This window comes from Mobula birostris, chromosome 7 (assembly GCF_030028105.1).
Source record: "Mobula birostris isolate sMobBir1 chromosome 7, sMobBir1.hap1, whole genome shotgun sequence".
Taxonomy (NCBI): domain Eukaryota; kingdom Metazoa; phylum Chordata; class Chondrichthyes; order Myliobatiformes; family Myliobatidae; genus Mobula; species Mobula birostris.
Genome location: NC_092376.1, coordinates 111,360,070 through 111,381,322, shown reverse-complemented (window position 1 = coordinate 111,381,322; position 21,253 = coordinate 111,360,070). Strand labels below are relative to the sequence as shown.

Here is a 21,253-nt window from a genome sequence, read left to right as displayed (position 1 = left end):
GGCTATTGAATAAAGCAACTTACCCATTTTGATAGCTAAAGGAATATTGGTGTCAGGGTTGGTTTTGCCCAACAATGAGGTACAGCTCCTGCTGAGGTTAGTATTGATTAACTAACATTTTGCCAAAATTACTTCTCATTTGTCGGGACATTTTAACCTGTTGCCTTGCGTCTCCTCTCGATTCACTGGTGTGCTGTCCCAGCAGATATCCCTGAATCCTGTGGTTGGACGCCATCAAACCCACTCACCACTTCACCTTGAAGCCTAATTCGTCAGTCCAGTCTCACTCACCTGGGAACACCTGTTATGTGAGGTGTGACAGATACATTCCCGACCATCTGCAGCATGGCCTCATCATCCAGCTTCCCACTGGCAACATGTAGGGTGTCATCCCTGGAGCTGGTACATTAATCCAACAGGGTTAAAGAAAGATTTTGAAAAATTACCCCAGTCAAGTCAAATTGCAAATTGGAGTATTGTGTTCATTTCTGGCCAACTTAATTTAGGAAAGATACCATTAAGCTGGAAAGAGTGCAGAAAATATTTGTGTGAATATCATCAGGACTTAGAGGACTGTGAACTGGCTAAGGCTTTACTCCTTGGAGCAGAGGAGAATGAGGGGCGATCTTATAGAGGTGTGTAAAATCATGAGACGTGGATGGGTAAATGCACAATTTTCCCAGAACTGGGGAATCAAAAACTTGAGAACACAACTTCACAAAAAGATTTAATAGGAACCTGAGGGGTAACTTATTTTTTTTAACAGGGAGTGGTATATACATGGAACAAGTGACCAGAGGAACTGGTGGAGGCTCATATAATGACAATATTTAAAAGATATTTGGTCAGGTACATGGATGGAAAATGTTTATAGGGATGTGGATCAAATATGAGCAAATGGGACTAGTTAGACTGGTATCTGGGTCAGCATGGATATGTTGGGCCGAAGGGCCTGTTACCCTACTGATTGACTCAATAACTATTTGCACTCTGCCATCAGTGTGTTCCCATTTGGAGAGCTAACAAGTTAGTCTCATTGGTCACATCTGATAAATAAATGATAACGAAACAGAAAACAGCAGAACAAAACTTTTATAAGTGTTTAAGAGTTGTAAAGGATTATTGTAGGGCTGGTGAAATAAAAACAGGGAAGTACTGGAGACACTCGGTAGGTCAGGCAACATCTTTGGTGGGAGAAACAATATTAACATCTGAGATCCAGGACTGGGAAAGACGGAAGACAAGTTTGTTTTCAATTGCAGAGAGGTGGGGGAAGGGGATGTGTAGAACAAAAGGAATACTGCTGATGGGGTTAGACCAAAGGGGTTTAGGTGAGAAGTCCGTATACTTCTTGTCTGTGTCATGCATTGCTAACAGAAAGGCTCTGGGACATGCCCAACAGCACAGATGATGCAACCTGGAAGAGAAAATCTAAGTCAAAAAGGCAGAAATGTCTAGTTCTGATACTGATAGAGAAAAGTTAGACAGTTCAATGCTGATCGAAGAAGATGATGCTGCTCAGACTTGTAGGAAGCCACAGAGTGTTAGGTCAGAATGGGAATGTGATGGCAGTTTAACGTGATGGGAAGTGTGCTGTGCAAAGCAATATCCCGAGCCATGGCCTGCTCCTCCAGTACGGAGGGGAGCACAGCTGTCATCACTCAATGCAGTGCTCTAGATTGGAAGAAGTACCCATGGATTGCTGCTTCAGCTGGAAAGAACATTTGGATTCCTGGCTCCTGCAAAGAGAAGGGGTGAAAGGACAGGTGTAGCATTGGGAAGTGCCATAGGATGGACGGGGAGTAGCTGGTGGGGGCAGAAAGGTGGACGGTGGAGCCACAATGTGAATTATCCTTTGAAATAGGGAGGGGAATCTGTCCCCCTGCAGGGCTTCCTTTTGCCTTACAGAATACCAGTGATTTCTCTTTCCTTTCTCATCTTCAAGAAGGAGATGATCTATGTTCATATCACATAGATTTCTATTCAAATCCCAACCCTCACAATTTGGGCCTAGCTAAGATCACAGGTATACTCCAACAATCCAGTTTGTACTCAGGCAGTGTTGTGATGGAATTGAGTTCACTATCTGCAAAGCCCTGAACACAGAAGGAGATTTTAAGCCTATCAGATATAGGTATCCTTACTACAGGAGGTTGTTGTATATCAATCTACTCTTCAAAGACCAACTTACTTCCCTGTCTAGTCTCTGTGGCGAGGTCTAGCTGCCAATACCCACTATTTGGGTTGTGGGTCTCCCCATCCCTACCAAGGAAGAGTTATTTTCCAGCTAACAAAATAGTTCTTTTCCAATATTTTTATTAATTTATATATAAGAATACAAAGTACAGGAAAAATATATATGTCAATACATTAAACTAAATCACATATAAAGACTCCTTACCCTATATTCATACAAATCAGTTAGTTCATAACATTGAAAAATAATAATTTTTTATATTAAAAAAATCTAACCCACTACCAAGACTGAAACTGATTAATAGAAAAAAAAGAAAAAAGATTGTTAGTCATCATCTGTGCTTTAACAGCAAATCAAAGGTTTTGAAAATAATTCAAAAAAAGGGTCCCCACAATGTTTGAAAGCCTTGATTAGATACAAAGATTGAACATCGAATCTTCTCTAAATCTAAACATGACATCACATCACATAACCATTGGGCGTGAATAGGAGAGGCCACATCTTCCCATTTAAGCAAGAGCGCCCTTCTGGCCATAAGAGACATAAAAGCCAAAATGTGCAAGTCAGATGGCTTCAAAATATTATCCTTTCCTCCAACAATACCAAACAAAGCGGTCAAAGGATTAGGCTTGAAATTTACTTTAAAAAGTATCAAAAAGGTTTGAAATACTTTCCAATATTTTGCAAGACTCGGACATGTCCAAAACATATGAATGAGTGAAGCTTCTCCATTATTACATTTATCACAATACAGAGATATATCTAAATAAAAACTAGACAACTTATCCTTAGTCATATGGGCCCTATGGATCACTTTAAATTGAAGGAGAGAGTGACGGGCACATAACGATGAAATGTTGACCAATTTAAAAATTTGAATCCAAGTTTCCTCAGAAATGGAAGTCTGTAAATCTTGTTCCCAAAGATTTTTAATTTGTTTAAACAATTTATTTTATTTTTAATGAAACATGTTTAAATTTAGACAAATAGTTCTTAACACACATTTGAAAATCACAGAGGATTTCTGATTTATAAAATGCTTCTGAATTACAAAAGATTTATAAATTACAAATGATTTCCAACAAAGATACACTTCTTATAAACTAAAAGAACTCACCAACAGGTTGCAGATGAACAAGTCATCTGTCACAGAAACCAAAGGTTGTGGAAAGAATTCTAGATATTCTTTCTGTCACCCCATCTTTCTGTAATTCTCCTTGTCAATTTGAACAGTACCAGATGCTTTCTAACATTTATACTGTTTTGCTACTAGTTGACATTATTTACGTGTGATACTTTTCAGATACCTTTGCTGGGACAATGAACATAACTCCATTTCTATACATTGATTAAACAAGACCTCGCTGATTCACAAACATGAGAAAATCTGCAAATACTGGAAATCGAAGTAACACAATCAAAATGTTGAAAGATACCTCTGCTCCTACACTAACTCAACGGTTTTCCCAAGTAATGTTATGTCTTAGTTTGGAAAAAATTAGAAGTAGAACTTTTGATCCCCAATTTGATTTTGAGAGAAGGTGGGGCTCTTTTGCTAAATATTATCATTTAATTTGAATCAATTTACATGCTATCATTCCAATTTTATATTACATAAATGTGATTTGGTGGTTGTTGTTTTCTTTTTCTTTTTTTATATATATAAATGACTGTAAGATGTATCGCTCCGGGAGTTGGTTCCTAATGGGTTTTTTCTCTTTTTTTTTGTTTTATAATTAGTGGGGTTTTTTTTTTAGTTAACTGGGGTTCTCTTTTTTCCTTCTTTTTCTTTAAAATTTTTTTTTTCATTAGTACATATATGGTTTTTTTTCTTCAGCTTAATTAATTATATATATACTAATTTGCTGAATCTCTGTATTTTATAGCTGTAGAAGATTATATTAATAAAAAAGATTTAAAAACGAATGAACAAAATGCTGGAGGACCACAGCAGGCCAGACAGTACCTGTGAAAAAGAGTAAACAGTCAGTGTTTCTGGCCAAGACCCCTCATCAGGACTGTCAACCCTGCGAATTGAGATGAAGGGTCTTGGCTGGAAACCTCGATAGTTTACTATTTTCCTTAGATGCTCCCTGGCCTGCTGAGTTCACTCAGTGTGTGTTGCTTAGACCTCACTGTTTAATTGGTTACACCAAGAACCTGAGTAAAGGAATATTGGTTAGAAGTTTAACTTTGTCACAAACATCTGACCCTTGGGAATGTTGTGCTGTTGAGCAAGAAAGCTGAGGTTAGCAAAATGTCTCTTGGGCCCTGGAAGGTGAATAGCCATCACAGTGTTTCCCATCTGATCCTGACACCTCTGTTTAATGCTGTAAGTCAACACATGCATACCCTTGACCTCTCTCATCAACCAACCCGTTCACTCTAGGCCAGGGGTCCCCAACACCTTTTGCAATGCGGACCGGTTTATTATTGACAATATTCTTGCGGACCGGCCGACCGGGGGCGGGGGGGTAGGGTTGCCAACAGACAAGAGTAGCAGTCAAATATGTTGTGTTTACCCTGAGAAAGACTACAATGACCATGAAGCTTTGCACGGGCACCAGTGCGCATGCATGTACGTGCCGATTTTTTTCCTACAAATCGTTCTTGGTGATTCTGTTCGGCGGGTGGTGGGAGTGTGTTAATCACGACTGGAATATAAGTGGCTAATACAATGAATCTTGTTTCTAAAAGAGTTTATCAAACGAATTTAATATTAAACACACAGCGCGTATTTTCCTCGCATGAATATAGTGATAAGTCAATTATCAGGGGAACTTGAAGTAAGTGTTGAACGAACTTGCAGTAGAAGTGGTAGAGGCAGGTTTGATATGATCATTTAAAGAAAAATTGGACATGTATATGGACAGGAAAGGAATGCAGGGTTATGGGCTGACTGCAGGTCGGTGGGACTAGGTGAGAGTAGCGTTCGGCACAGACTAGAAGGGCAGAGATGGCCTGTTTCCGTGCTGTAATTGTTATATGGTTATATAAGTCACTTACAAGTCAATAGCATCATAATATTTTAAGTAATGTTTGGATATTAAACACACAGCACATATTTTCCCCGTATGAATATATAAAATCATTGCAACACACCAATATCGCTGAATCAGTGGGAGCCCTGGGCTTGTTTCCCTGCAAAAAGACGGTCCCATCGAATGGTGATGGGAGACAGCGATACTCAAAGGGGGTTCCTTATGTCCAGTCTATTCAGCAGATTAGTTTTCGTTGCATTCATTACAGAGATATGTTGGAAATGGAAGCAACATTTTCAGTGCTTTCATGGCTATCTCAGGATATTTAGCCTTGACTTTGATCCAGAATGCCGGCAGAGATGTTATGTCAAACAGACTTTTCAGCCCGTCGTCATTTGCAAGCTCGAGGAGTTGATCTCCTTCCCACACTGACATGGACGATGCACGGGTAATGGCTCAACAGTGGGCGTGACAGGGAATGAGGAAAGGTGCAGCTGACTCATATCACCAAATCATATTGTTTCTTCGCGGCCCGGTAGCACGTGCTTTGTGGCCCGGCACCAGTCCGAGGCTCAGTGGTTGGGGACCGCTGCTCTAGGCTCAAAGTTGTTGAGGGTTCACAGTTCCACTTTATTCTCTTCCTCATTCAATGCTGCAGACGATGATTTTTCTCCTTTCTTTAATGCATCAAAAGTTGCAGACTCCAACTGTTCTTGCCTTCCATTTCTTTGGCCAGGAGTCCTCTGCCCAGACCGCAGATTCTTTCTCCCATATGTAAGGTGAAGGTCCCTGCTGCACTTCATAAGACCCTGACGCTGAATGTTTACACTAAGATCTAGGGAAATGTAGACCATCCCCAGCATGCCATACCTCAGCAGAGTGAGATCAATGGTGAATGTCACTATCATCTGCTCTGTGGTCTGGCCAAAGCTGGAAGATCAATGTTCCAAGTTCACATTTGTTGTTATGGACAGATGTACCCAGGGTATAAATGACATGAAAATCAGCTTTTTGCAGCAACTGTTTAGTACATTAAATGTGACAGAAATCAATTACATCAACTTCAATTAATATAAATTATTCATAACTTGCTCGACGAAACAAAAAAAAACAAAATGACAATTAGTACAAGGTGGGGAAGCAGGGATTTTTGGGTCGGTTCAAGTGGGGAAGAAGCTTATTAAACCTTGAGGTGTGGGTTTTCATGCATCTGTACCTCCTGCCCGACAACAGCAATGAGAAAAGAGCACATCCCAGATACTGGAGATGTTGCCTTCCTGAGGCATCATCTCTTGTAGATATTTTTCTTGGTGGGGAGAGCTGGAACTGTTGAGTCCACCACTGTTTGTAGCCTCTTGTGTCCCTGTGCAAAACCCCACGAGCACATGGTCTCCCAGGCCAGAGTGATTCCTACCCTCTTGTATGCTTCGGGGGCTCAGCCCACTATTTGTGGCCTAAAGGCACTGAGGAAGTCGCCCTCTAGACAATAGACAATAGACAATAGGTGCAGGAGTAGGCCATTCGGCCCTTTGAGCCAGCACCGCCATTCACTGTGATCATGGCTGATCATCCACAATCAGTATCCAGTTCCTGCCTTATCCCCATAATCTTTGATTCCGCTATCTTTAAGAGCTCTATCCATCTCTTTCTTGAAAGCATCTGGAGACTTGGCCTTCACTGCCTTCTGGGGCAGAGCATTCCACATATCCACCACTCTCTGGGGTGAAAAAGCTTTTCCTCAACTCTGTTCTAAATGGCCTACCCCTTATTCTTAAACTGTGGCCTCTGGTTCTGGACTCACCCATCAGCGGGAACCTGCTTCCTGCCTCCGGCGTATCCAATCCTCTAATAATTTTATATGTTTCAATCAGGTCCCCTCTCATCCTTCTAAATTCCAGTGTATACAAGACCAGTCGCTCCAATCGTTCAACATATGACAGTCCTGCCATCCCAGAAATTAACCTGGTGTACCTACGCTGCACTCCTTCAACAGCAAGAATGTCCTTCCTCAAATTTGGAGACCAAAATTGCACACAATACTCCAGGTGTGGTCTCACCAGGACCCTGTACAGCTGCAGAAGGACCTCTTTGCTCCTATACCCAATTCCCCTTGTTATGAAGGCCAGCATGCCATTAGCTTTCTTCACTGCCTGCTGTACCTGCATGCTTGCTTTCAGTGACTGATGAACAAGGACACCAAGATCTCGTTGTACTTCCCCTTTTCCTAACTTGACACCATTCAAATAGTAATCTGCGTTCTTGTTCTTGCCACAAAGTGGATAACCTCACATTTATCCACATTAAACTGCATCTGCCATGCATCTGCCCACTCACCCAACCTGTCCAAGTCATCCTGCATTATCTCAACATCCTCCTCACATCTCACACTGCCACCCAGTTTTGTGTCATCTGCAAATTTGCTAATGTTACTTTTAATCCCCTCATCTAAATCATTAATGTATATTGTAAACAGCTGCGGTCCCAACACTGAACCCTGCGGTACCCCACTGGTTACCACCTGCCATTCCAATAGGGACCCCTTAATCGCTACTCTTTGTTTCCTGTCAGCCAGCCAATTTTCAATCCATGTCAGTACTCTGCCCCCAATACCATGTGCCCTAATTTTGCCCACTAATCTCCTATTTGGGACTTTATCAAAGGCTTTCTGAAAGTGCAGGTACACTACATCCACTGGCTCTCCCTTGTCCATTTGAATAGTTACACCCTCAAAAAAATCCAGAAGATTAGTCAAACACGATTTCCCCTTCATAAATCCATGCTGACTCAGACCGATCCTGTTACTGCTATCCAAATGTGTCATAATTTCATCTTTTATAATTGACTCCAGCATCCTTCCCACCACTGATATCAGGCTAACCGGTCTATATTTTCTTGTTTTCTCTCTTCCTCCTTTCTTGATAAGTGGGATAACATTAGCCACCCTCCAATCCACAGGAACTGATCCTGAATCTATAGAACCATAGAAACTAAAGCACAGAAACAGGCCTTTTGGCCCTTCTTGGCTGTGCCAAACCATTTTCTGCCTAGTCCTACTGACCTGCACACGGACCATATCTCTCCATCCACCTCCCATCCATGTATCTGTCCAATTTATTCTTAAATGTTAAAAAAGAACCCACATTTACTACCTCGTCTGGCAGCTCATTCCATACTCCCACCACTCTCTGTGTGAAGAAGCCCCCCCTAATGTTCCCTTTAAACTTTTCCCCCCTCACCCTTAACCCATGTCCTCTGGTTTTTTTCTCCCCTTGCCTCAGTGGAAAAAGCCTGCTTGCGTTCACTCTATCTATACCCATCATAATTTTATACACCTCTATCAAATCTCCCCTCATTCTTCTACGCTCCAGGGAATAAAGTCCTAACCTATTCAACCTTTCTCTGTAACTGAGTTTCTCAAGTCCCGGCAACAACCTTGTAAACCTTCTCTGTACTCTTTCAACCTTATTTATATCCTTCCTGTAATTTGGTGACCAAAACTGAACACAATACTCCAGATTCGGCCTCACCAATACCTTATACAACCTCATCATAACATTCCAGCTCTTATACTCAGTACTTCGATTAATAAAGGCCAATGAACCAAAAGCTCTCTTTACGACCCTATCTACCTGTGACGCCACTTTTAGGGAATTTTGTATCTGTATTCCCAGATCCCTCTGTTCCACTGCACTCCTCAGTGCCTTACCATTAACCCTGTATGTTCTACCTTGGTTTGTCCTTCCAACGTGCAATACCTCACACTTGTCTGCATTAAATCCCATCTGCCATTTTTCAGCCCATTTTTCCAGCTGGTCCAAGTCCCTCTGCAAGCTTTGAAAACCTTCCTCACTGTCTACTACACCTCCAATCTTTGTATCATCAGCAAATTTGCTGATCCAGATCATTGATATAGATGACAAATAACAATGGACGCAGCACTGATCCCTGTGGCACACCACTAGTCACAGGCCTCCACTCGGAGAAGCAATTCTCTACTACCACTCTTTGGCTTCTCCCATTGAGCCAATGTCTGATCCAATTTCCCACCTCTCCATGTATACCTAGCGACTGAATTTTCCTAACTAACCTCCCATGCGGGACCTTGTCAAAGGCCTTACTGAAGTCCATGTAGACAATATCCACTGCCTTCCCTTCATCCACTTTCCTGGTAACCTCCTCGAAAAACTCCAATAGATTGGTCAAAAATGACCTGCCACGCACAAAGCCATGTTGACTCTCCCTAATAAGTCCCTGTCTATCCAAATGCGTGTAGATTCTGTCTCTTAGTACTCCCTCCAATAACTTACCTATTACCGACGTTAAACTTACTGGCCTATAATTTCCCGGCTTAATTTTCGATCCTTTTTTAAACAATGGAACAACATGAACCACTCTCCAATCCTCCAGCACCTCACCTGTAGACAGCGACATTTTAAATATTTCTGTCATTGGAAAATAATTACCAATGCGCCCACGATTTCTAAAGTACCCTGGGATGCAGACCATCAGGTCCCGGGGACTTATCAGCCTTCCGAGGGGGACCAATATCCTGGCAGGGAGATTAGTGAGGGCTACTGAGGTGACTTTAAACTAGAATGGTTGGGGGGTGGGAATCAAATTAAAGAGGCTAGGCAAGAGGAGGTTAGTTCACAACAGGGGGATGGGAACCAGTGCAGAGAGTCAGAGGGGTGTAAAGTGAGGGTAGAAGCAAAAAGTGGTAAGGAGAAAAGTAAAAGTGGCAGGCTGACAAATCCAGGGCAAGCATCAAAAAGGGCCACTTTTCAACATAATTGTATAAGGGCTAAGAGAGTTGTAAAAGAGCGCCTGAAGGCTTTGTGTGTCAATGCAAGGACCATTCGTAACAAGGTGGATGAATTGAAAGTGCAGATTGTTATTAATGAATATGACATAGTTGGGATCACAGAGACATGGCTCCAGGGTGACCAAGGATGGGAGCTCAATGTTCAGGGATATTCAATATTCAGGAGGGATAGACATGAAAGAAAAGGAGGTGGGGTGGCGTTGCTGGTTAAAGATGAGATTAACACAATAGAAAGGAAGGACATAAGCCGGGAAGATGTGGAATCGATATGAGTAGAGCTGCATAACACTAAGGGGCAGAAAACGCTGGTGGGAGTTGTGTACAGGCCACCTAACAGTAGTAGTGAGGTCGGAGATGGTATTAAACAGGAAATTAGAAATGTGTGCAATAAAGGAACAGCAGTTATAATGGGTGACTTCAATCTACATGTAGATTGGGTGAACCAAATTTGTAAAGGTGCTGAGGAAGAGGATTTCTTGGAATGTATGCGGGATGGTTTTTTGAACCAACATGTCGAGGAACCGACTAGAGAGCAGGCTATTCTAGACTGGGTTTTGAGCAATGAGGAAGGGTTAATTAGCAATCTTGTCGTGAGAGGCCCCTTGGGTAAGAGTGACCATAATATGGTGGAATTCTTCATTAAGATGGAAAGTGATATAGTTAATTCAGAAACAAAGGTTCTGAACTTAAAGAGGGGTAAATTTGAAGGTGAATTAGCTAAGATAGACTGGCAAATGACACTTAAGGGATTGACAGTGGATATGCAATAGCAAGCATTTAAAGATTGCATGGATGAACTGCAACAAGTGTTCATCCCAGTTTGGCAAAAGAATAAATCAAGGAAGGTAGTGCACCCGTGGCTGACAAGAGAAATTAGGGATAGTATCAATTCCAAAGAAGAAGCATACAAATTAGCCAGAAAAGGTGGTTCACCTGAGGACTGGGAGAAATTCAAAGTTCAGCAGAGGAGGACAAAGGGCTTAATTAGGAAGGGGAAAAAAGATTATGAGAGAAAACTGGCAGGGAACATAAAAACTGACTGTAAAAGCTTTTATAGATATGTTAAAAGGAAAAGACTGGTAAAGACAAATGTAGGTCCCCTACAGACAGAAACAGGTGAATTGATTATGAGGAGCAAGGACATGGCAGACCAACTGAATAATTACTTTGGTTCTGTCTTCACTAAGGAGGACATAAATAATCTTCCAGAAATAGTAGGGGACAGAGGGTCCAGTGAGTTGGAGGAACTGAGCGAAATACATGTTAGTAGGGAAGTGGTGTTAGATAAATTGAAGGGATTAAAGGCAGGTAAATCCCCAGGGCCAGATGGTCTGCATCCCAGAGTGCTTAAGGAAGTAGCCCAAGAAATAGTGGATGCATTAGTGATAATTTTTCAAAACTCGTTGGATTCTGGACTAGTTCCCGAGGATTGGAGGGTGGCTAATGTAACCCCACTTTTTAAAAAAGGAGGGAGAGAGAAACCAGGGAATTATAGACCATTGGTGGTGGGGAAACTGCTGGAGTCAGTTATCAAAGATGTGATAACAGCACATTTGGAAAGCGGTGAAATCATTGGACAAAGTCAGCATGGATTTGTGAAAGGAAAATCATGTCTGACGAATCTCATAGAATTTTTTGAGGATGTAACTAGTAGAGTGGATAGGGGAGAACCAGTGGATGTGGTATATTTGGATTTTCAAAAGGCTTTTGACAAGGTCCCACACAGGAGATTAGTGTGCAAACTTAAAGCACACGGTATTGGGGGTAAGGTATTGATGTGGATAGAGAATTGGTTAGCAGACAGGAAACAAAGAGTGGGAATAAACAGGACCTTTTCAGAATGGCAGGCGGTGACTAGTGGGGTACCGCAAGGCTCAGTGCTGGGACCCCAGTTGTTTACAGTATATATTAATGACTTAGACGAGGGAATTAAATGCAGCATCTCCAAGTTTGCAGATGACAGGAAGCTGGGCGGCAGTGTTAGCTGTGAGGAGGATGCTAAGAGGATGCAGGGTGACTTGGATAGGTTGGGTGAGTGGGCAAATTCATGGCAGATGCAATTTAATGTGGATAAATGTGAAGTTATCCACTTTGGTGGCAAAAATAGGAAAACAGATTATTATCTGAATGGTGGCCGATTAGGAAAAGGGGAGGTGCAACGGGACCTGGGTGTCATTATACACCAGTCATTGAAAGTGGGCATACAGGTACAGCAGGCGGTGAAAAAGGCGAATGGTATGCTGGTATTTATAGCGAGAGGATTCGAGTACAGGAGCAGGGAGGTACTACTGCAGTTGTACAAGGCCTTGGTGAGACTACACCTGGAGTATTGTGTGCAGTTTTGGTCCCCTAATCTGAGGGAAGACATCCTTGCCATAGAGGGAGTACAAAGAAGGTTCACCAGATTGATTCTTGGGATGGCAGGACTTTCATATGAAGAAAGACTGGATGAACTAGGCTTGTACTCATTGGAATTTAGAAGATTGAGGGGGGATCGGGGGATCTGATTGAAATGTATAAAATCCTAAAGGGATTGGATAGGCTAGATGCAGGAAGATTGTTCCCGATGTTGGAGAAGTCCAGAACGAGGGGTCACAGTTTGAGGATAAGGGGGAAGCCTTTTAGGACTGAGATTAGGAAAAACTTCTTCACACAGAGCGTGGTGAATCTGTGGAATTCTCTGCCACAGGAAACAGTTGAGGCCAGTTCATTGGCTATATGAAGAGGGAGTTAGATATGGCCCTTGTGGCTAAAGGGATCAGGGGGTATGGAGGGAAGGCTGGTGCAGGGTTCTGAGTTGGATGATCAGCCATGATCATAATAAATGGCGGTGCAGGCTCAAAGGGCCGAATGGCCTACTCCTGCACCTATTTTCTATGTTTCTATGTTTCTATGTTTCAGACCCAACAGTCTATCCAACACCATTTCCTGCCTAATATAAATTTCCCTCAGTTCCTCTGTTATCCTAGGTCCTTTTGCCACTATTATATCTGGGAGATCGTTTGTGTCTTCCTTAGTGAAGACAGATCCAAAGTACCTGTTCAACTCGTCTGCCATTTCCTTGTTCCCCCCATAATAAATTCACCTTTTTCTGTCCTCAAGAGCCAAATTTTGGTCTTAACTATTTTTTCCTTTTCACATACCTAAAGAAGCTTTTACTATCCTCCTTTATATTCTTGGCTAGCTTACCTTCGTACCTCATTTTTTTCTCCGTGTATTGCCTTTTTAGTTATCTTCTGTTGCTCTTTAAAAGTTTCCCAGTCCTCTGGCTTCCCACTCACCTTTGCCATGTTATACTTCTTCCCTTTTATTTTTATACTGTCCTTTACTTCCCTTGTCAGCCACGGCCTCCCCTTACTCCCTTTAGGATCTTTCTTCCTCTTTGGAGTGAAATGATCCTGCACCTTCTGCATTATTCCCAGAAATACCTGCCATTGTTGTTCCACTGTCATCCCTGCTAGGGTATTGTTCCATTGAACTTTGGCCAGCTCCTCCCTCATGGGTCCATAGTACCCTTTATTCATCTGTAATACTGACACTTCCGATCTTCCCTTCTCCCTCTCAATTTGTAGATTAAAATTTATCATACTGTGGTCACTACCTCCTAGTGGCTCCTTTGCCTCAAGTTCCCTTATCAAATCTGGTTCATTGCACAACACTAAATCTAGAATTGCATTCTCTCTGGTAGGCTCCAGTACAAGCTGTTCTAAGAGTCCATCTCGGAGGCACTCCACAAACTCCCTTTCCTGATGCCATCTCTGCAGAATCCCCCAAATTCTCTGCAGGAGAGGTGAACCAATATCAGTGCCCTAACTTCCACAGCATCAAGGCCTCACTGCACTGTTGGTCCCAATGGGCAGACAATATTGTTGGTATATTGATATCAGATTCTCCACAAAAGATCTTCTATATTCAAGCACTAATGTGACAATGGATTTACAATGGCCAGAGGAATTGTTTCAAAGATACTCAAAAAGTCTCATTGAAAAACTATAATAGGCTTGTGGGAATACTTAACTGTGGCCACTCAAAGCGGACAGTGGAATTTTTGCAGTGCATGGGAGCACATCACTGTACCCTAGCTGCACAGCGGAGGCTGCCGTTCCCACTTGTCCTCATCCACCTCAGAATCTACAGACAGGCAGCGGAAGCCATTCATCCACACACCACCAAGGCAGTAGAAGGTGATCAAAGTGCACGTTGGATAATTCTCATAGCACCCAATTTCCAAAACAAGCTCATTTTCAACAGTCACACATTTACACACGGCTTAATGCAAACTCCCACCCGATCCAGATGATGAAGTTTGGTTTGGGGAAGACCTCCTTCCCCAGAAGATCCATGGGTGGTTCAGAGCCCTAGGAGAGTAACAAAGGTAACCTCCCCACTTGCCAAGGTTCCTTACAGGTGCCAGAGCTGAAGGACACACAGCCTGGGGATCATCAGTTACTTTTTATTCTGTATCCCAGTGCACACCTGAGATGTGCTAGAAGTGACCTAAATGTAAAAGGCATCGCATGTCATAACTCAGGGACAAAGGTGTTTTTCTGCTTCTGGTCAGAATCAGGCTTATTATCACCGACACACTGTATGTCATGAAATTTGTTGTTTTCAGGCAGCAGTACATTGCAATACATGATAAAAATTAGAAATTACAATAAGAAACATATATATATATATATATATATATATAAAATTAAATAAGTGTGCAAGAAAAGAGAAAAAAAAAGTGAGGTTGTGTACATGGTTCACTGTCCATGTAGAAATCTGATGGCAGAGGGGAAGAAGCTGTTCCTGAAATGTTGAGTGTGTGTCTTCAGGCTCCCGTATCTCCTCCTTGATGGCAACATTGAAAGAAAGCATGACCTGGGTGATGATGGTCCTTATTGATGGATTCCAACTTTTTGAGGCATTGCCTTTTAGTGATCTCCTCGATGCTGGTCACAGAGGTTGTCAAAAAATATTTTTACTGATATAATACTGCTGATCCAGACATAATCATTGGGAGTCTTGGTTGTGTTGGACTCCACATGCAATCCAATTATGGCCAGCAAATGCGCTGAATACTTTGGTATTTGACAATGTTTAGACCAGGGGTAGGCAACCTCCAGCCCACAGGCCAGATCCGGCCCACAAGCAAATATTGGGATACTATGTTTATCCGGCCTGCAAGCAATTTTTCCTCATTCTGAGTGTTTCACGCGACCACACTGATGGACATGCATGGCGTCTTGTTACACTGGCCCCAGGTTCCGTTTTGTTCCAAACCAAACACTGGTATATATGAATGATGGGAAGGCAGACTACCTTATTAATATGTGTTAGATACTCCCCATGCACGCGCAGGTTTTCAGATGGGATCGTTCACATTTGTAAACAGAAATGGCGTTGTTGTGTTTTAACAAGAAATCCATGCTTAGTATCCAGATATTTACATGTGCTATGATACTCGTTGAATAACTCGCGTTTCAAAATAAAATCGAAGAAAAAAACTCCAATGGCAATAAATGCAAAACACCGGAAGGTAGACACGGAGTGCCGACATTTCCAAGACACTTCGACACTAGATTACTTCTTCATCGAGCAAGCTGGGAAAACAGTTTGTCTCATTTGCCTAGAAAATTAGACAAAGGTCCAAAAATTGAGAAAAGAGTTTTCATTTCGTTTTGCTGATTTTTGCTTCCATGCAAATGAGTTCAAGCTGTTTGCTACTCCATTTGATGTGGAAGTGGACACTGCATCAGAAATTTTTCAAATGGAATTGATTCAGATGCAGTGTGACAACATATTGAGATAGAAATTTCATTCTGAAGATGTGTCAGTGCTTGACTTCTGTAGAAAATATATTCATCCAAGTGGGAAGTTTCCTAACTTAGTGGACCATGCACAAAAGATGGCATCATTGTTTGGCAGCACTTACCTGTGTGAGCAATTATTTTCAAAAATGAAGCACACCAAGAACCATTTGAGAACAAGATCGACTGATGCCCATCTGAATGATGTCTTGCTCTTGGCATCAACAGGTCTGACACCCAATATTGAGAAGCTTTCAAACAACAAACAGCATCACGTCTCACATTGATTTTATCGACTGTTTGCATTAAAATTTTCTTTTTTATTATACTTAATTTACCACCATTCAATGCATCATATTCACACATTTTATGTTTAAAGATTCTTTGTGTCCTTTTAATAGATTCAAAAGATGCCTTGATTGAAATAAATTGCAACTAAACTGAGTTCTTTGATTACTAATTGGCATCCTTGGTTAAGCAAAAATGATCTTCTAGCATGTGTTATTCATTAATTTGGGGCAAAACATAACTAGATGCATTTAAATGGATAATTCCCATATTTCAAGTTTTTTATGGCATTTATCTGGCCCACCGTCCGCTCATTAATATGCGATCCGGCCCACGAAAAGGTTGCCGACCCCTGGTTTAGAAGAATAAGAGGGGATTTTGTTATTAAGATTAGAGGACACAACTGTCCATCTTTATCATTCTCAATTCTCAATAGATTTCAACTTCAACATGAATACCTTTCCACAAGGGACAAAGACGTGATTTAGGAGAGATTCCTTGCTGGGATTTAGCCATGTCACTTGACCCCCATACTTAGTCTTTGATTCAAGGTCCGTTCTGGAGCCTCAAGCACATTCTTGTGGTGGAATTTCTGGACGGTGCTGAGAGAGAGCTTCAATGTTGCTAGAGCTTTTGTTTATCCATGGCTGACTACCCATTTGGGTGGGTGTAAAAGATTGGAGCAGAACAGTTGTTTTTGGATAATATTAAATATTATAATATTTATCTGGTAATTAAAACCAGATCAAGGACATGAATAAAAGCAATTGGTGTCACATTTCCAAAGCATTCACCATGCTTTGCAAATATCAACTCAAAAAACCCACAATCGTCTCCTTAAGGCCAAACCAGAAATAGGCATCAAACCACTGAAAATCATATGTTTAAATATGTTTGGGTCACGTCAGGGCTAGGAAAACAGTGTGGTGTAAGTTCAGGACTGCCCCCTTTTCTCATTCCTTCTTGGGGAGTAATGCTCTGGTTGAGACTGCCTATTCCAAACTAACACACTCAAAATCCTGTCAGACTCACCAGATCTGGTGTTATCTATAGAGAGGAATAAAGAGTCAACGTTCTGGACTGAGACACTTTGACTCTTCATTCTTCTCTGTAGATGCTGCGTGACCTGCAGAGTTCCTCCGTATTTTGTGCATTTGTATTACTCAGGAGGAAGACACACTCTATTCAGAGCATCTACAGAATCTCTTGTGCCTAGTCCAAACTAAGAGGTGTTGAGCCAATATCTGGGACCCTGCTGGGTTCAGCGCTCCTCCTGCAAGATCACACCAGGAAGGGCCGAGTCTTACCTGTAAGGGAAAGGGCAACATCCACATTTATCAAGAGCGAGAAGGAAGTGACGAGAGTCATGATTGAACAGGAAGTGGCACCCCACGCTCCTGCTCCTTTCTTTAGACCTCACGCAGTTGACCGTATGAACCGATATCCTCCCAGGAACCATCAGAGTGGGACTTCTGTCACCAGCCAATGAGCTGTGGACAGGGGACCTTTAAGGACAGGATTTGATCAAGTTTCCAATGCAAGTTGCGATCCAGGTTCAATGGTTGCACTGGCTAAGGCTTTATGAGATTGGGAGGTGGGTTTCCAGTGAGAGAACGAGAGAGATATATGACAGCACTGTTCTTATGAAGAGAGATTGGATTAACTAAGCCAACAAACCTGTGATTGGGTTCAACAGGAGGAATGTGATGGCCTGAGGTGTCTGGGGTCACAACCCCAGGAGCTGGGTGAAGGCATTTAGAAGTGAGAAGAGAAACTTCTTCACTCAGAGGATGGTGAACCAGCACAACCCTCCACCATTGCGGGACTTCCAGACATGAAAGGCATCAAAGGATGTGGGGAATGAGTGGGAATATGGAATGGGGACAGTGGATCAGGCTAGAGGGGCTGGATGGCCCATCACAGCTCCGTTACTAGGTGAGGAAAACACAGTGAGAGAGACTTGAGCTCTCATGCCAAATGAGGGATGGTGGTATAGAGAGCTAGAGAGGAAGAAAAAGGCGCACACATGGCGAGAGATGTATTAAGATCTATGAAGAGAGAGATATACATTCTGATTGAAGGTACATATTGGGACATATTTTTCTGATGCTATGATACTAATACCTACAGGTATTACCTGTGGGAAGCTGGTATCTATTGGTAAATGATAAGCTAAAACTGCTTTTAATATGAACATCATCACTGGCAGTCTTCCCTTTAAGAACTTGTACTTAACAGTTATATGGCCATTAAACATGTAACATGATAGTAAGTTGTGTTTTGCTAACATAATAATTGTATTACAGGAATGGAAAGGGGTTATGGGAGGAGGGACAGTTCACTCACAAAATGTTATCTCTGGTGTTAGTCCTGGTTGAGCCAATGACATGCTGTAAAATCAGGAAGGTCAAAATGCAACTACACCTGTCCTCATTCACATACAGGTGAAAGGGATAACACTAGATGGCTGGGGAAAGCCAATGGACACATTTTACCACCCTCAGCAACAGTACTAAACACCTGGGCTTTGGATTATTATCTTCTTGTTGAGGATAAACTGAAGCCCATTGCAGTGTCTGGATTTGGATCCAACAATGTAATACCAGAGAATCACCCTTGTGAGCGTAAATCGCTGGAGTGAATCTTCAACCTACAAGCAATTGACTTGGAATCAAGAGTTTGTCCACTCAGCAACACATCTGCCCTGGATTTCCAGGGAGGGTCCACCCAATGCATTTGTATGTTAGAGATGTCAACAAGCCTGATGCAAAATGGAAGCACGAATTCCGAATTTCGAATTTTGTTTTTCATTTACAGCAGATTGTAAAAGTCAGTCTGAGATAAAGCAATGTTATTTTCTCCAGGCCCCATCACTCTAATTATTTAGAGACATGTTGAGGAACAGTGTGGGCTGGCTGGTGAACCTAGCCTTATTGACAGTAAAATCAGAACATTTTAGAACCTACGAAATCACCCAGAAGTAAATCTTCTACATAAAAGAAAGGCTTTTTATTAAGAAAACATAACTATGATATTGCAACTTATAAATATTTTACTTACTGAATTATAATGAGTAATAACTGCATACATCTGTCACTATCTCTTCCAGCAAGTTATTTTACGGATTATGGGTAAATGCCATCACCTGGTGGCAGGAGGTGGAATCACAAAAATATTTTGATCACAAAATATTCTGCAATTTTCTTTTCACAACCCAAGGTCTTCCAAGAGTATTTTGCAATGATTAATGTTGTTTTTACATGTGGTCACTGCTGCAATACAGGAAAGGAGAGCCAATCATGCATGGCCAGAATAGCTGCATTATAGTGGCCATAAAGAAAGGGCCACTGTTGTAATTCTTACACACACACACATGCACACATACACACATATATACACACACAAGCGCACAGATAAAGACAAATGCAAATACACAAACACAGGTAATCACATCCAAATAGAGACACATGCATTCACATAGATAAATACAGATATGCACACACATGCGTTGAACCAGATCCACACATCTACACAAACAAACGTAAAAGCACACACACAGATATGCAGATGTACACTCATGCAGACACATCAGATATACTAAGCACACACAGCACAGTCAGTAAAATCTGACACTTGGCTGAGGTGACTGACGTTTGCCAGTATGTGGGTGGTCCATTTAGGACATGTGCACATATCTTACTCAAACTTTAATCAACACAAGGTATGGAATGCCATCCATATTAGTTTAGTTAATCGTTTGGAAGACATTGCCTCAATGCTACCAGCTCCCTACCAAACTGAATCTTTAAATGATTCTGGGACGTTCAACACCATTATTTTCCGAAGTCCCCGTCCCTTCCTCCTATCAATTACTCTTAGTGCAAAGAAAATTTTATTTGTTTCCCCATTTGCTTTACGTTAATCTTGAAGACATACCGTATCCAGATCACTTACTGTTTTTGGAATAATCAGTGAGATTCCCACTCAGTCACCTCCTTGTCATGTTCCCACTGCACACTCCGTGTTCTGTTGTCTTTGCTCACAGCTCAGAGATGTGACTGGCTTTGTACTACTCCACTGTGTCTCCAACAGCTCCACCCCCTCCACACCTCCTTCACCAACCCCCCACCCCAGTAACCAGGACTGAGCATTGTAACCAGAGTATGGACCTGACCTTTCCTGTCTGGTAACTCAGTACTGTGTCTAGTCTGCCCCAATTCTGGGTCATTTTCCAAATGCGTCCTTTGATCCTTTCATACTGTTCCTGCAGCATGCATGGTTACTTTCCCTCTTCAGCTCTGCTCACTTGCAGATATTAATAAATAAAAGTAAGATGTAAAAAAGATAACAAAGGTAGTTTAGATTGACTTGTCACATGTGCATCGTAACATACAATGAAATACACAAAATGCTGGAGGCTCTTGTCTTGAAATGTTGACTGTACATTTTTCCTTAGACGCTGCCTGGCCTGCTGAATTCCTCCAGCATTTTGTGTGTTGCTTTGGATTTCCAGCATCAGCAAATTCTCTCTTGTTAATGAAATGCATTGTAAGCACCAAATCAAATTAGCAAGGATCAAGCTGGACAGCCGGTTAGTTTTGCTATGATTCTGGGGACAACGTGGCATGCCCACAACTTATTAACCCTAATCCATATGTCTCTGGACTGTGTGAGGAAACCAGAGCACCCGGAGGAAACCCATGCAGTCATGGGAAGAACATACAAACTCCTTGCAGACAATGTTCCTTCTAAAGTGTGCATGCACGCACGTCTTTTGTTACTAGGACACAAAGGAATTTAAACTGCACACAAGAGGTTGTCACCCTCGACCTCGTTGGCATGTTCAGTATATTTCACGATCATACACAATCACATTTCCTTTTCCAGTTTCTGATGCGGACAGTGTTGACAATGTGGAGTTTGCGATGATTTTTCTGCAGATTTTAGAACTGGTTTATTTATACTGTTTTTATTGCAGAAATTATTGATTGACTGTGTCGAATTCCAAAGAAGAAAAGGGTGTGAAGCACAAAAGAACTGCGAGTTCATTTAGCAGAATGGCTTAATGAAACAGTAGAAACTGTTACGCCGAGAGCTCATGAGGTCAGGGATGTGCAGCTACGAGAAATATTTATGTACATAATAGAAGCTGGTGTTACCTGCGTGTACT

The 21,253-nt window shown here is 41.9% G+C and overlaps 1 long non-coding RNA gene across 2 annotated transcripts in view; it reads right to left on the bottom strand.

Moving 5' to 3' along the window:
• The window catches only part of LOC140200366 (uncharacterized), a 46,108-nt gene extending 25,985 nt beyond the window's left edge, over nucleotides 1–20,123 (bottom strand). For both annotated transcript variants that reach the window (XR_011886612.1, XR_011886611.1), the window contains exons 1-2: nucleotides 20,038–20,123; nucleotides 292–399 (exon numbers count right to left, since the gene is read on the bottom strand). This is a non-coding gene — a long non-coding RNA (uncharacterized lncRNA). The remainder of the gene's footprint in view (nucleotides 1–291; nucleotides 400–20,037) is intronic.
• Between the last annotated feature and the right edge of the window lie 1,130 nt (nucleotides 20,124–21,253).